The sequence below is a fragment of the Triticum dicoccoides genome, chromosome 1B, assembly GCF_002162155.2.
Source record: "Triticum dicoccoides isolate Atlit2015 ecotype Zavitan chromosome 1B, WEW_v2.0, whole genome shotgun sequence".
Classification (NCBI taxonomy): Eukaryota; Viridiplantae; Streptophyta; class Magnoliopsida; order Poales; family Poaceae; genus Triticum; species Triticum dicoccoides.
Genome location: NC_041381.1, coordinates 464,097,091 through 464,110,346, shown reverse-complemented (window position 1 = coordinate 464,110,346; position 13,256 = coordinate 464,097,091).

Sequence of the window (13,256 nt, the reverse complement as noted above, 5' to 3'; positions counted from 1 at the left end):
ACCCCCGAAGGCCTCCTCCCCCAGACATGTGAATGACACCGAGGTTTCATCCCGGAAGGACCCAGGCCACAGAGGGGGGGAGATCGCAAAGGTGGCGCCAGGAGGCCAAACCTCGGGGTCTGGACACACGGGAGAGAAGGCTCCCGTGGATGTCGACGGCGGGGGTCGTCATGAATCCGGCCCCCAGCCAGACATGATTCCGGATACCCATAATGCCTAGGAATCAGGCAAGCGGCCTCCGTCGGCTGGAGGGGCTGTGTCTATTCCGCTGGCAACCTCTGTCCAACTAGAGGTGCCAGATGCTTTATTGGCGGTGCTGAAGAGCGCCTCCATCATTGATGAACACTGTGCCCTTATGGGTGTGGTGATTGAAAAGATTCAGTCTGCTGAGAGTGGACTGAATGAATCTTGTATCAGCCTCATGAGAGGATTTGAGGTATGTTTTATGAGGTTTGGAAGAGTGCTATGGTATAGATAGCAGCCCTTCATACACTGTTCGGTGAAAGAAAGATCTGGACAAAGGATCAAATTTATGTTCATAGGAGACTTACTTGATGACATCTATCTCTTTTTAATAAGCAGGCGTCTGTAGCGTCTGCCACCTCTCATGTTGTGGAAGTATCCGAACTAAGGCATAGTCTGGAGCGGGCCGAAGGAGAACTTGGCCGAGTGCAGAAACAACTGGAGGATAACCAAGGTATGCGGAAACCTTGTTTACTTAGCATAAATGAATAAGTGTGCATGATGAAAATATTTTTATGATGTGCTCTAGGGGCGACGACCAAAATTGAGGCTCTTAAAAAGGCAGTGGCCGAAGCCGAGAAGAAGGCAGCCGTAGAGCAAGCTCTCCGTGAGAACCACGAGGCCGAAGTTATTGAGGCTGAGCGAGAGCTTCAAGAGGCCGTGAAGAAATGCGAGACCTTGGAGCAGAGTTTATCAGGGAAAGAATCCGAACTCTCCCAGGCTCGCCAAGTTGCAAGTCATGCCCGGGGGGAAGCTCAAGGTGCCCTGAAGGAAATCCAGGAGGCGAGGAAGATTGCGGCTGGTAAGGCTTTTTCTATACAAAGCGGGTATTTGAAAGGAGAAAATCAAGTTGATAGTTTGAATTCTAATTTCTCCAAGGGTATTTGCGGAGCTGCCGCGCAGCATATCAGATGCCGCCCAATTCTACCGAGCCGAAGAAAGGAATATTGCGGATAAGCTCTTCTGGATGCAGTATCTGGCGCCGAATTATCCGGTGCCTTTCTCCGATCAACTGAAGCAGCTAATCGAACTGCATAAGGCGGCTGAGCTAGCCATGAAGGATGTAATTATCCGGCTGTGGCCCGCCGAGCCGATTCCGAGCAGTTACTTCGGGCTCATGAAGCGGCTTGTGAGTGCCTGCCCTCGACTCGAGGTCATCAAGCGGTCGGTCGGTATAGAGGGTGCGCGAATGGCCTTCGCCCATGCAAAGGTGCATTGGGGGAAGATGGATGTGGAAAAGCTGATGACCAAGGGACCGCCGGAGGGCAAGGAGCACCGCAAGCCCGAACTATATCATGAAGGTGTCTTGAAAGGAGCCCGCCTTGCAGCTGAGCAATGCACCAAGGACATTATATTTCCATGAATACGGTCATGTTTGTCCTTTGTAATGTTTGAACAAGGTCATTTCTATTAGTTATTGCTTGTCGTTTGAAAGTTTTTCCTCCTATGCGTCCGTTTTATATACTAATCCTGAGAGTTGGCCAGTCGTCGGCTTCTGCCCCCACGTAGTAAGTACGGGGGTGTTTGGGATAAACCTGAGCACTCTATATCCCAGTTTTGGGTCCTTGAAGGAGGTGTTCAGCACAGCGAACCAGGCAGCCGGACTATAGGGCTTTATCACTCTCACTTAGCCATAGGAGTTTTAAAAGGAAGGTAGGTGCAGCCCCTGGTGTTCGGAAGACCGCACGAGGGGCTCTATAAGCGCCTGATCGAAAGAAAAACTGATCCATCGCACACTGCATTGGTTATGGCATTATGCGGAAGAAATCCTTAAAGATTTTACAACCTCTCGAATAGCTGACCAGCTCTCGCTGTATCATGACAGTTAGTTTTTGGCTTTCTCTACTGAGGTGCTCGTCCAGGAGAACTGGGACACAATCGCAGTAGTTCTCCTTGTGCTACCTTAGCCGATATAGCGGAACATAAGGTACCAAAACATAGCAGCAGGGCAAACCCAACTATTGACCCAAGACATGATTCGGAGCTGATGCATATAATGCTATAAGTTCGGGGTGCCGAACTGTCGTGAAGGTGTTCGGACTTTTTTGCCGTAGTATGGGTATAATGAAGCCCCTGGCATATTAAGGCATATCGCGATGTGCAGCTGCCTTTTGATAAAAGAGTTTTAATAAGAAATAGCAGAAAACAAGCATCATATAAATCCACATGTTGTATTTGAATAATACGTCAATGCGTATGAGTACAGGTAATGTGATAAAAATAAATATGGCTATGGAACCTGCTCAGACCAGGCGGGAGGAGGTTGTATGCGGATCCGAAGTGTAGTCGGATGATCATAGAGGGGAGTATCTGGCGATTCCCTTATGTGCTCGCGATGTTTCCATGCCATCCGTCCTGGCCTACGCAAAGGTGAACCTGCGAAGAAAATGCAAGAAATTGTTTTTCTCCACAGAGCGGTTGAGCCGCAATATGTGGCTTGTCTTAATTTTTGCCGGAGTGTTTTTAATTAAGCTCCGGACGGGCCAGGATATCCTGCCACGCAGTAGTTCGGACTCCTTTGACGGAGTCCGTGAGCTTGGTCGTCGACTCAAGGTTCGATTGGGAGGTGCCATCCATTGCTCTTGCTGTTAAAGCGGTGGTAGATTCTTCGGCAGTGAGGGGGAGTTCGGCCCTGCCATTAACCGTGATGACGCCGCACAGACCGGGCATCTTGAGTTTACGGTAGGCATAATGTGGCACCATGTTGAACCGAGCGAATGTGGTTCGTCCGAGCAATGCCTGATAGTCACTATGAAAGGGGAAGATGTCGAAGAGTAACTCTTCGGTACGGTAACTGTCCGGAGATCTGAAGATCACTTCTAGTGTGATTGAGCCCGTGCAACATGCCTCTACACCTGGTATGACACCTTTGAAGGTGGTTTTCATGGGCTTGATCCTAGAGGGGTCGATGCCCATTTTGCGCACTGTATCCTGGTAGAGCAGGTTCAGGCTGTTGCCACCGCCATGAGGACTCGTGGGAGGTGGAATCCGTCGATGATGGGGTCGAGTACCAATGCGGTCGAATCGCCATGACGGATACTGGTAGGATGGTCCCTTCGATTGAAAGTGATCGGACAAGAGGACCATGGGTTGAGCTTGGGGGCGACTGGCTCCATTGCATAGACGTCCCTTAGTTCACGCTTCTGCTTGGGAATATGGATTGCGTATATCATATTCACCGTTTTCACCTGGGGAGGAAATTTCTTCTATCCTCCTGTGTTCGTTGATCGGGGCTCCTCGTCGTCATTGTTCCTTTGAGACCCCTTCCCCTTGTTTTCCGCACTTGACGTGCCGGCTTGTCTCAAGACCCAGCATTCTCTGTTGGTATGATTGGCTGGTGTTCCTAGGGTGCCATGAATTTGGCATGGACGGTCGAGTATGCGGTCCAAACTGGACGGGCCTGAATTGTTTTTGTTGAATGGCTTTTTCCGTTGACCGGACTTGGAGCCACTGAATCCGGCATTGACTGTCGTGTCTTCGGCACTATCATTGTTTTTGGGACGCTTGTGTTTGTTGAGACATGGTTTGTCGTTGCTATCCCTGGCTTTTGATGTGCCAGGATTGCTTGCAGTGTTGTTGCTACGAGCCAACCAGCTATCCTCGCCCGCACAAAAGCGGGTCATGAGTGTTGTGAGGGCTGCCATGGACTTTGGCTTTTCTTGGCCGAGATGTCGGGCGAGCCACTCGTCACGGATGTTATGCTTAAAGGCCGCTAGGGCTTCGGCATTCGGACAGTCGACAATTTGGTTCTTTTTAGTTAGGAACTGGGTCCAAAATTTCCTGGCTAACTCTCCGGCTGTTGGGTTATGTGACTTAGGTCATCAGCATCCGGTGGTCGCACATAAGTGCCCTGGAAGTTGTCAAGGAATGCGTCTGCTAGGTTCTCCCAACTCCCGATGGAGTTTGCTGGCAAGCTATTCAGCCAATGTCGAGCCGGTCCCTTGAGTTTTAGTGGGAGGTACTTGATGGCGTGTAGATCATCTCCGCGGGCCATGTGAATATGGAGGAAGAAATATTCTATCCATACCGCGAGGTCTGTAGTACCATCATATGATTCAATGTTCACGGATTTAAACCCTTCTCGGAATTCATGATCCATTACTTCATCAGTGAAGCATTGGGGGTGTGCGGCACCTTTGTGTCGGGCTACATTGTATTCGGTCCGGCCTGATTTATTGGTGTATCCGGCGTGACTTTCATCGTCACGCGTTGGGGCGCACCCCCATGATCCATAGATCGATCTTGATTGTCCTGCTTTGTTTTTCAATTTGTCTTGCAGGTCATGCGTAGAGCCCCCGGCCTTCATGTTTTTGCTTGTTTGGCGTCGGGGTGCAGGCTGGACTTTGGGCTGGTACGCCGCTTTGCCTCGGCCACGGGGTGGCCTGTCAGCCGCATCATGCGCTGGTAGTGTGGGCTTTAACGCCACCTCCTCGAGTTGAGGTAGCAACCTGCGCTTTGGGTAACTTTTGGTAGGGCGCTCGAGTCCGTATTCCTCAGCAGCCAGGACCTCGGTCCATCTATCAGTTAGCAGATCTTGATCAGCTTGAAGCTGTTGCTGCTTTTTCTTCAGGCTTTTTGTAGTGGCTATAAGCCAGCGCTCCTGCTCGACGGGATCCTCAGGCACGATGAATTCTTCGTCGCCAAGGCTCACTTCGTCTTCGGAGAGAGGCATGTAATTATCATCCTCTGATTCTCCATCTGTTACCTATTCCTTAGGGCTAGCTTGCCAATCTTCTTGCTCGGCTTGCTCAAAGCCTGGCTGGGCAGGATTGTTTTCGTCTTCGATACCATCCGGATTGTTATCATCTCTTGTGCCGGTATCACTATTTTTGCTATGGCGGGGTTTGGAGTGGCGCCTATGACGCCGGTGCCTAGATTGCTTCTCCAAGGGATTATCTTCCGTTGCCTCATCGCCATTGCTTTCTTTGGGGGTGTCCATCATATATATATATATATATATATATATATCATATGATGAGGTAGCTGTCCAGCGCCCTATAGGCGATGGTTCCTGTTCTTCTCCTGCATCGCCGTCCATACCATCGATGTCTTCGGAGTTGAAGTCAAGCACGTCGGTTAAGTCATCGACAGTGGCTATTAAGTGGGTGGTGGGTGGGGAACGAATTTCTTCATCGTCTGCTTTCAACTCGAGCCGGACATAGTTCGGCCAAGAGTCTCCTGACAAGGAGAGAGACCTTAATGAGTTTAGCACGTCACCCAAGGGTGAGTGCTGAAAGACGTCCGCGGAGGTGAACTCCATGATCGGTGCCCAATCAGATTCGATAGGCACGGATGCACGCGGTTCGGGGCCTATAGCTGGAGACGAGTCCGAGGGTCCGATGACACCATCCTCATAGGAGGTGGGATCAGTGTTCGGCTCCAACGCCGATGAGTGTGCAGCCTCCGTGGCGGGGTCCATCCACCCGTCCTCGGATGGCGCGATCTGCTCTGAATTGATTCCCGGGGCCGCCGCAGGCGCGATCTCCCAAACACTATCCGATGGCAGATCTAGGTCATGCTCGTCATGACTGTTTGGCGTACCTGACATGGGCTCGAATCCGTCGAAGATCAAGTCTCCGCGGATGTCGGCAGTATAGTTCAAGCTTCCAAACATGGCCTGATGGCCAGGGGCTTAGCTATCGATCTGCTCCAGATGGCCAAGTAAGTTGGCCTGCAGTACAAAGCCGCCAAATATGAAGATCTGTCCGGGGAGGAAAACCTCCCCCTGGACCACGTCGTTGAAGATGACTGAAGGAGCCATCAAGCCTTATCGTGATGACACAGTGGAACTCTCAATAAAAGCACCAATGTCGGTGTCAAAACCGGCGGATCTCGGGTAGGGGGTCCTGAACTGTGCGTCTAAGGCTAATGGTAACAGGAGGCGGGGGACACGATGTTTACCCAGGTTCGGGCCCTCTCGATGGAGGTAATACCCTACTTCCTGCTTGATTGATCTTGATGATATGAGTATTACAAGAGTTGATCTACCACAAGATCGTAGAGGCTAAACCATAGAAGCTAGCCTATGATTATGATTGTTGTTGTCCTACGGACTAAACCCTCCGATTTATATAAACACCGGAGGGGGCTAGGATTACACAGAGTCGGTTACAGAGAAGGAGATCTACATATCCGAATTGCCAAGCTTGCCTTCCATGCAAAGGAGAGTCTCATCCGGACACGGGACGAAGTCTTCAATCTTGTATCTTCATAGTCCAACAGTCCGACCAAAGTACATAGTCCGGTTGTCCGAGGACCCCTTAGTCCCGGACTCCCTCACATGTGCCCTTGGGTGCATGTTTAGGTCCCATGCAAGGAATGGGAACGAATTACAACCTGACCGGCGTCTTGGCTCGTCCTCAAACATTTGGAATCTTGGTTTTTAAATCCCCATAAATCCAAAACTCACTAGAAAGTCATTAAAGGTGGCATGGTGTCACGTCATGGCACATATATGTCATGGTAAAAACATTGCCAATTTGGGCCAAGCTTTATTACAAACCTCTTGCAAACAGAAGCCTATCGCAAGAACCCTTGTGGTTTTGATAGGGAAACATGTCCCCTTGTGGGACAAACGATAATCGCTCCCTCTTCTAGCCTCATATTTTTTTTCTACACGCAACACGTATGGAACAACGGGAGATTCATGCTGAACTTTGAAATTATTCAGGGTTCGTTTGACCCCTTTCATTCATCAATTAAGTTTTCTAGGCATTTAATGTCCATAATTCAAATCCGAATTACAAATACATGCTCCAGTGCACCAAAATGGCTATAAAAAACGTACATGTGTCCTTGAGGTGCATTTTTAGGGTTTGTTTGGCCATTGTATATATTACTAATTAAGTTTTCTATGCATTAAATGTAGTCCATAATTCAAATTAGAACTACAAGCACAAAATGGGTGGGAAATCATACATGTGTCATTGGATGCATGTTTAGGTCTCATTTAAGGAATGGGAAGGAATTATAAACTTGTCTTCGTCCTGAAACATTGAGAATCCCGGTTTTTAAATCCTAGTAAATCAAAAAATCACCCAAAAAACATGAAAAATGGCATGGTTTCATGACATGGCACATATATTCCATGGTAAAAAAAATCGTCCAATTTGAGAAGAGGCGCACACATTAGTAGCCAACGAAGTCCTTTTTGAAACAATAAGCTGACACGTTAATATCAAAAATGGTTGTATTATATGAACTGTGTCAATATTTAACTATACTCAGTGGCGTGCGTGTAGCTCTTTGATTAGACGGGACGAGCGTGAGAAGTCCACCATGCAGGCTCGACGGGACCCGTGCGAGAAGTCCGCCGCGCAGGCTCGACGGAACGCGTGCATCATGTCCACCTCGCAGGCTCGATGGGACACGTGCGAGCAGCAAGGCCGCCCATGCTCACCGGGAAGCGAGCTCTTTGACCTCCATGCACCAGCCACCGCCCGCCTCGCTCAAAACTTCACCATTAATGGGTTAATTAAAGCGCCTGGATGGAGGTTTTTTTTAGGGTGGACGGAGGGTGTTTGGTTTGTGATCCCATGGCAGCATTTGCTTTGTTCGTGTTTTCAACTCGTATTCTAGCCTAATTTAAATTGCCACATAGGGCAACGGATAATATGATGACAAATAAAATGGAAATGGATAGTACGACGACAAATTTATAATGGCGCAGATAATAATTGTCTTACATATTTCGGATAATTTTAAATGCTACATGCGGCAAAGTTTGGAAGACACGGGGGCAAGAGAAGAAGGAAATTGTAGACAACGATCTAGATCGCTACTGTATCTACTCTTCGATGGATCACCGGGCGATGACATCCTCCAGCTCCTTACTCATTTCCTCACGGCTTCGCTTGAAAGCAGCCACGGATTCCTCCACCTCCTGCTCACGCTCGATCCGGATCTTCCTCAAGTCACCTATTAGTTCCTCGACGACCGCTGTCAGCGTCATCCCCGAGGCACTGCTCTGCTCATGCAACATCTTCCAATCGACGGCCTCCTCCTCCTTCTCGATGAGTGCCTTGAGGAGCTTCGCATTGTCACCCATGAGTTGCTCGACGAGGCCGGTCACCTTGTCAACCGAGGCATCACTGATTTCGAGCAGCTTCATCAAGCTGTCGACCAGCTCCTGCTGCTTAATGAGGCCAGGGAGAATGTCGTCGTCGCCGGCCAAGGACTTCAGCAACGCCAGCTCGTTGCGATCGCCGATGCAGCGAGTGCACTTGTGAGAGCCCTCGTGTGCCCGTGAGAGCTCGTTCAAGGGCTCCGCAGCGCGCTGGGACATCTCTGGTGTGGTTGCCGCTTCGCGGTGGGACCTTTCTAGTGCTTCCGCGGCCTTGGTCTTTGCTTCCTGGTTATATGCCCACCCAAAACTCCTCCTACCGGTCATGGCAGAACGACTTGACAGGAAAGACCAGTTTTGTAGGTGATGACGAGAGGAACTATGAAGTAATTTTCGTGTGGGTAGTTTTTATAGCCCGATGCTAAGTGTGAACACATATTAGTTTGATCGGTGTGAACACATATTAGTTTGATCTGTGTGAACAGATTTGCAATTACTTATTGTGTTGTAATCTGTAATGTGAGGAGAAACAAAGTCAAAATTTATTGATGGTTCTGGGCCCACAAAGCCCCTTTTTTGTTGTTCCGTCTCATCGCAAACAGTTCTTTTGGATCAACCGTATGCCACGCATAGGAAGCCGAAACGTGGGCCCTTATTCTCGGATGTACGTGTATGTGTCTGCCCACTATCACACACGGTCATGATATCACCAACGTGTCCTATGGATGCGCCGTCGCGTCTTCCACGGGGTGCCAGAAGGTTGACCACGTGGTTGCTTGCCGTGGCGTCCCTGTTTTTTTTTCTTTTTTTGCGAGTCCGTGGTGTCCCTGCGCGTGCTCTGCTCGCCATTGAGGCAAATTTACAATGGTAACGGTTAATAATTGTCTTACATATTTAGGATAATTTAAAATGCCACATGCGGCAAGGCACAAAACACTCACGACCTACTTATGCATATAATTATAATAAAATATAGGCTAAAAAGCTGAGCCGGCGGCCTTCCGACGACGGTCTTCTCGGACTCCATGATCAGCATATCACCCTTGCGGCCGTTCATTATGTGTAACTTACTTACCATCGCACACGAGTACTCGCAGACGCATCATGCGCGATACTCCTAGCCACTGCAAACAACTAGTTTGCATTTTTCAAAGTTTTTTGTACGAACAAAATCAAACACGAACTTACTATAGTAACTGTTTGTGTTATAATTTCTCATCCCAAACAGTTCATCCTAATGGGCTGTTTGCTGCGCATCAGACATATCTGGTTTACATGAATCGTTTGTGTTCTTTTGGCTGATCGCAAATGCCGCATATCACACACATCTTGTTAAGATGAACCGTTTCCATTCTCTTGCCTAATCGAAAATAGTTTGTCCGAGTGAACCGTATGTCGTATATCACACACAACTTGATTTGGCTGACTGTTTCTGTTGCATTCCCTAATAGCACATAGTTCATCGGAGGGAACTGTATGCCGTATATCGCACACACATTGATATGGCTACCCGTTTCTGTTGTTCTTCCTCATCGCAAACAGTTATGCTGGATCAACCATATGCCCTTCATCGCACACGCAACTAAAATCCGAACCGTGTTTGATGCATCCGTCATCGCAAATGTTTTGCACATTTTAGACGGTTCTCTGACACCACCATTTACGATTATTGCATCGCACATAGTTTCTCGAAGGGCCTCTGATCGTAGTGTCGCGTTGGCAGCATCCTGCAGTAGTGCCAATCCGGCCAAAATTAGAGCGTCGCCCCGGCTCGCAATACCAACAGAGCTCAAGCATGTCCAGAAGCTGGCATGATGCGTGGCAGCCTTGAGCCGCTTCATATCTCACCTCGGAGAAAAGGCATTGCCACTCTACAAATTGCTCAAAAAGACTCTCTATATGAATGTGAGAAATCATAGAGACTCTCTATATAAATAACATGGTGCTACCTTGAAGTACAAGTGTGGCAAAGGACAGTAGTGTGCCCCCTCTCTCTTTTTTCTCTCATTGTTTTTCTTTTGTCTCTTCTTTTAGAACAGTCTCATGGACCTCATCCCCACTTTTTTGAGGACTCATTAGTCTCCACCATCCTTTTACTCATTTGTAGGGGCAACACTCTAATAATGATGATCATCACGCTTTTATTTACTTACAAGTCACAACTCGATAAAACAGAAAAGAATACGACTATATATGAATGCCTCTGGCAGTGTACCAGGATGTGAAATGATCTAGCGTAACATATATTGTAATGATGAACGGTGGATGTGCCACAAATATCATGTCAGCTCCATGATCATGCAAAGCAATATGACTCTGAACACACAAGTCATGTGCATAGTATGGTGGAAATTGTATGGCAATATATCTTGGAATGACTATGGAAATGTCATAATAGGTAGGTATATATGGTGGTTGTTTTGAGGAAGGATATAATGAGGCTTATGAGTGATAGAGCGTATCATATCACGGGGTTTGGATGCATCAACGAAGTTTGCACCAAGGTTTGAGGTGAGAGTGGGCAATGCACGGTACCGAAGAGGCTAACAAAATATGGATAGCTAGAAGTGGTTTCAACCTTAAAACTCACATTAGTCATAAAGAACTCAAATACTTGTTGTGAAGTCTATTAACGTTGAAGGAAAGTACTACTCGCATGCCCCTGGGAGGGAGGTTGGTAGGAGTTAACCATCGCGCCCCCCCCCGATTTAAGCAACACAAAGGATTTCAACGAGGAATACAAATGCTCCAACATCCCGTCTATACCATGACCGACACTTAAATGAGTAGTTAATAACACGCTTTAATATTGATATTTCTACAAACTGATGATTATGTAGTAATACCCTTTCATATTATGACATCAATATTATTATATCATACACTTTTTATTCAGTGATCTACATGAAAGTTTCATCGTGTTTGGACTCCGTTAGGTACGGATATTCTGTAAAACCAAAAACATGCAGAAAACTACAGCGGGCACTAGGCACTGAGTTAACAGGTTAGTTCCCCAAAATGATACCAAATTGCATTTAAAGCATATAAGATTGACAATATAATAGCAAGAAACAATAAAAGATTATAGATACATCAGAAACATATCATGGGGCCACACTTAGGTGTTGTTACATGAACCATCAGATGCTTGCCCTTCATGATACTAACTTCCATCCGATCATTGGAAACCTGTCACACATGTTGTTTTAGCAAGATGTGTAAAATTGTTAATTTCTCGACAAATAACCCTTCAACCGGATAATTGTTCCAAATTCTCACTTCTTCCCTTCTTTTTTGATATGTAAAAACCACTCTTAAGAAACTTTGAACTTCCAATTTGGGAAGTGTGAGCTTTCTACAAAGAACTATATTAAACAACTAAGACAATGGGATTCAAATTTTTATCAAAAACACTAAAAACAGATATCTAATTTTTAGGGATGTTTTTCATGGCAGTTTATATTGGCGCGATGATGAAAATTTTAGTTTGCAAGCATAGCAAAAACTAATTGGGCTGGATTTGCCATGCTCACCAACTAAATTTGCCATCCTTCAGGGAACATAATTTGCCATGGTAAAAAAAATCAAGCATCGGATTTTTAGTGGAATCCAATTTTTTAATTCATAGCTTAAAAACCACAACCAGGGCTCCAAGCTTGTAACAACATCCTAGTGCGTTAGCAATGCACTAACAAGAATATCAACAAAACGTACACAGAAGTGAGTGTGCCAGTGTGAGAGAGTGAGAGGACAATGCCATCACAATAAGATAATAAATAGTGGCATTGATGCACTGATTAATCAACCTGATAACTCAGATTGGAGGAGAAGGAATGAAAGACGACTGGGATGAGGCATATATTGATCCAAGGGCGTAGTCACACCCCATGCTACATGGGTCTTGGCTTGGGCGTGACCATGCAATCCTTTGTTGACTGTAGCCACAACCACCACAGTTGGCACCGTTTGTACTGTAGTAAGGAGGCCTACGTGTGTCGTATGTTTGTCCTGGCTATGCAACTGCATGGCTCCACGTTTGCGAGTTCGAAAACATTCAAGAGGGTGCATGTAAATTATCCCTGTTCACCATATACCTTATTGTTTTTCTAAATTGCTACTCCCTCTGATCCAAAAAAGTGTCGTAACTTTGAACTAAGGTTAGTTCAACTTTAATTCAAAGTTGCGACAGTTATTTTAGATCCGAGGGAGTCATAGTTTTGGAGCATTTCAATTCTTATTTCTTGGGAATTCTTCCTACAATGTTCTTTGAACCATATATGACTTACATTTGCCAGGCTCATATGAAATTCATTCTTGTGAGTCACAACCCTCTTTTTTTCCTTACCTGGGAGTTAGTTTCAGTTTGGACCATCCATTTCGCCACGCGTTGATGTTTTGCACCACATTTTAGAAAATGTACCACTCCACACTCTATTTTACATCAAAGTTGACACTTTGTACTACAACATAATTTCGCTTACAAATATGACAACATTGTTGGGCTCACATAACTGGGCTACATGGCAAAGTAGTGCTACCATTTAACCATCACATCAAAGATGTGGCATTACCGAATACAGATAAGTGAGTAATTTTAAAAATCTCCCATGCACGACCCCTAGCAGTGTCAGTGTCCTCGTGCGCTCCACAGCCAACGGATTTCAACCCCACGGCGTCCAATCACCGTGCTGCCAGTGCCCCCCCTCCCCCGTACCCGCGTACCTTCACCACCACCACCGTAGCCTAGCCAGGCACAGTGCAGACGGCCGCACAACAGCCCAGCCCAGCCCCAGCTAGCTAGCGAGCAATCACAACACAGCGCAGAGCGCAGCGGCAGAGCCGCACGCGTAACAAACCTAGCACCAGCAGCTCCGGGGAAAAAGGCCTCGGCGAGAAAAGTGAAGGAGGAAAAAAAAAAAATAACGCCTCCCCTCCTCCTCCCACACCACCC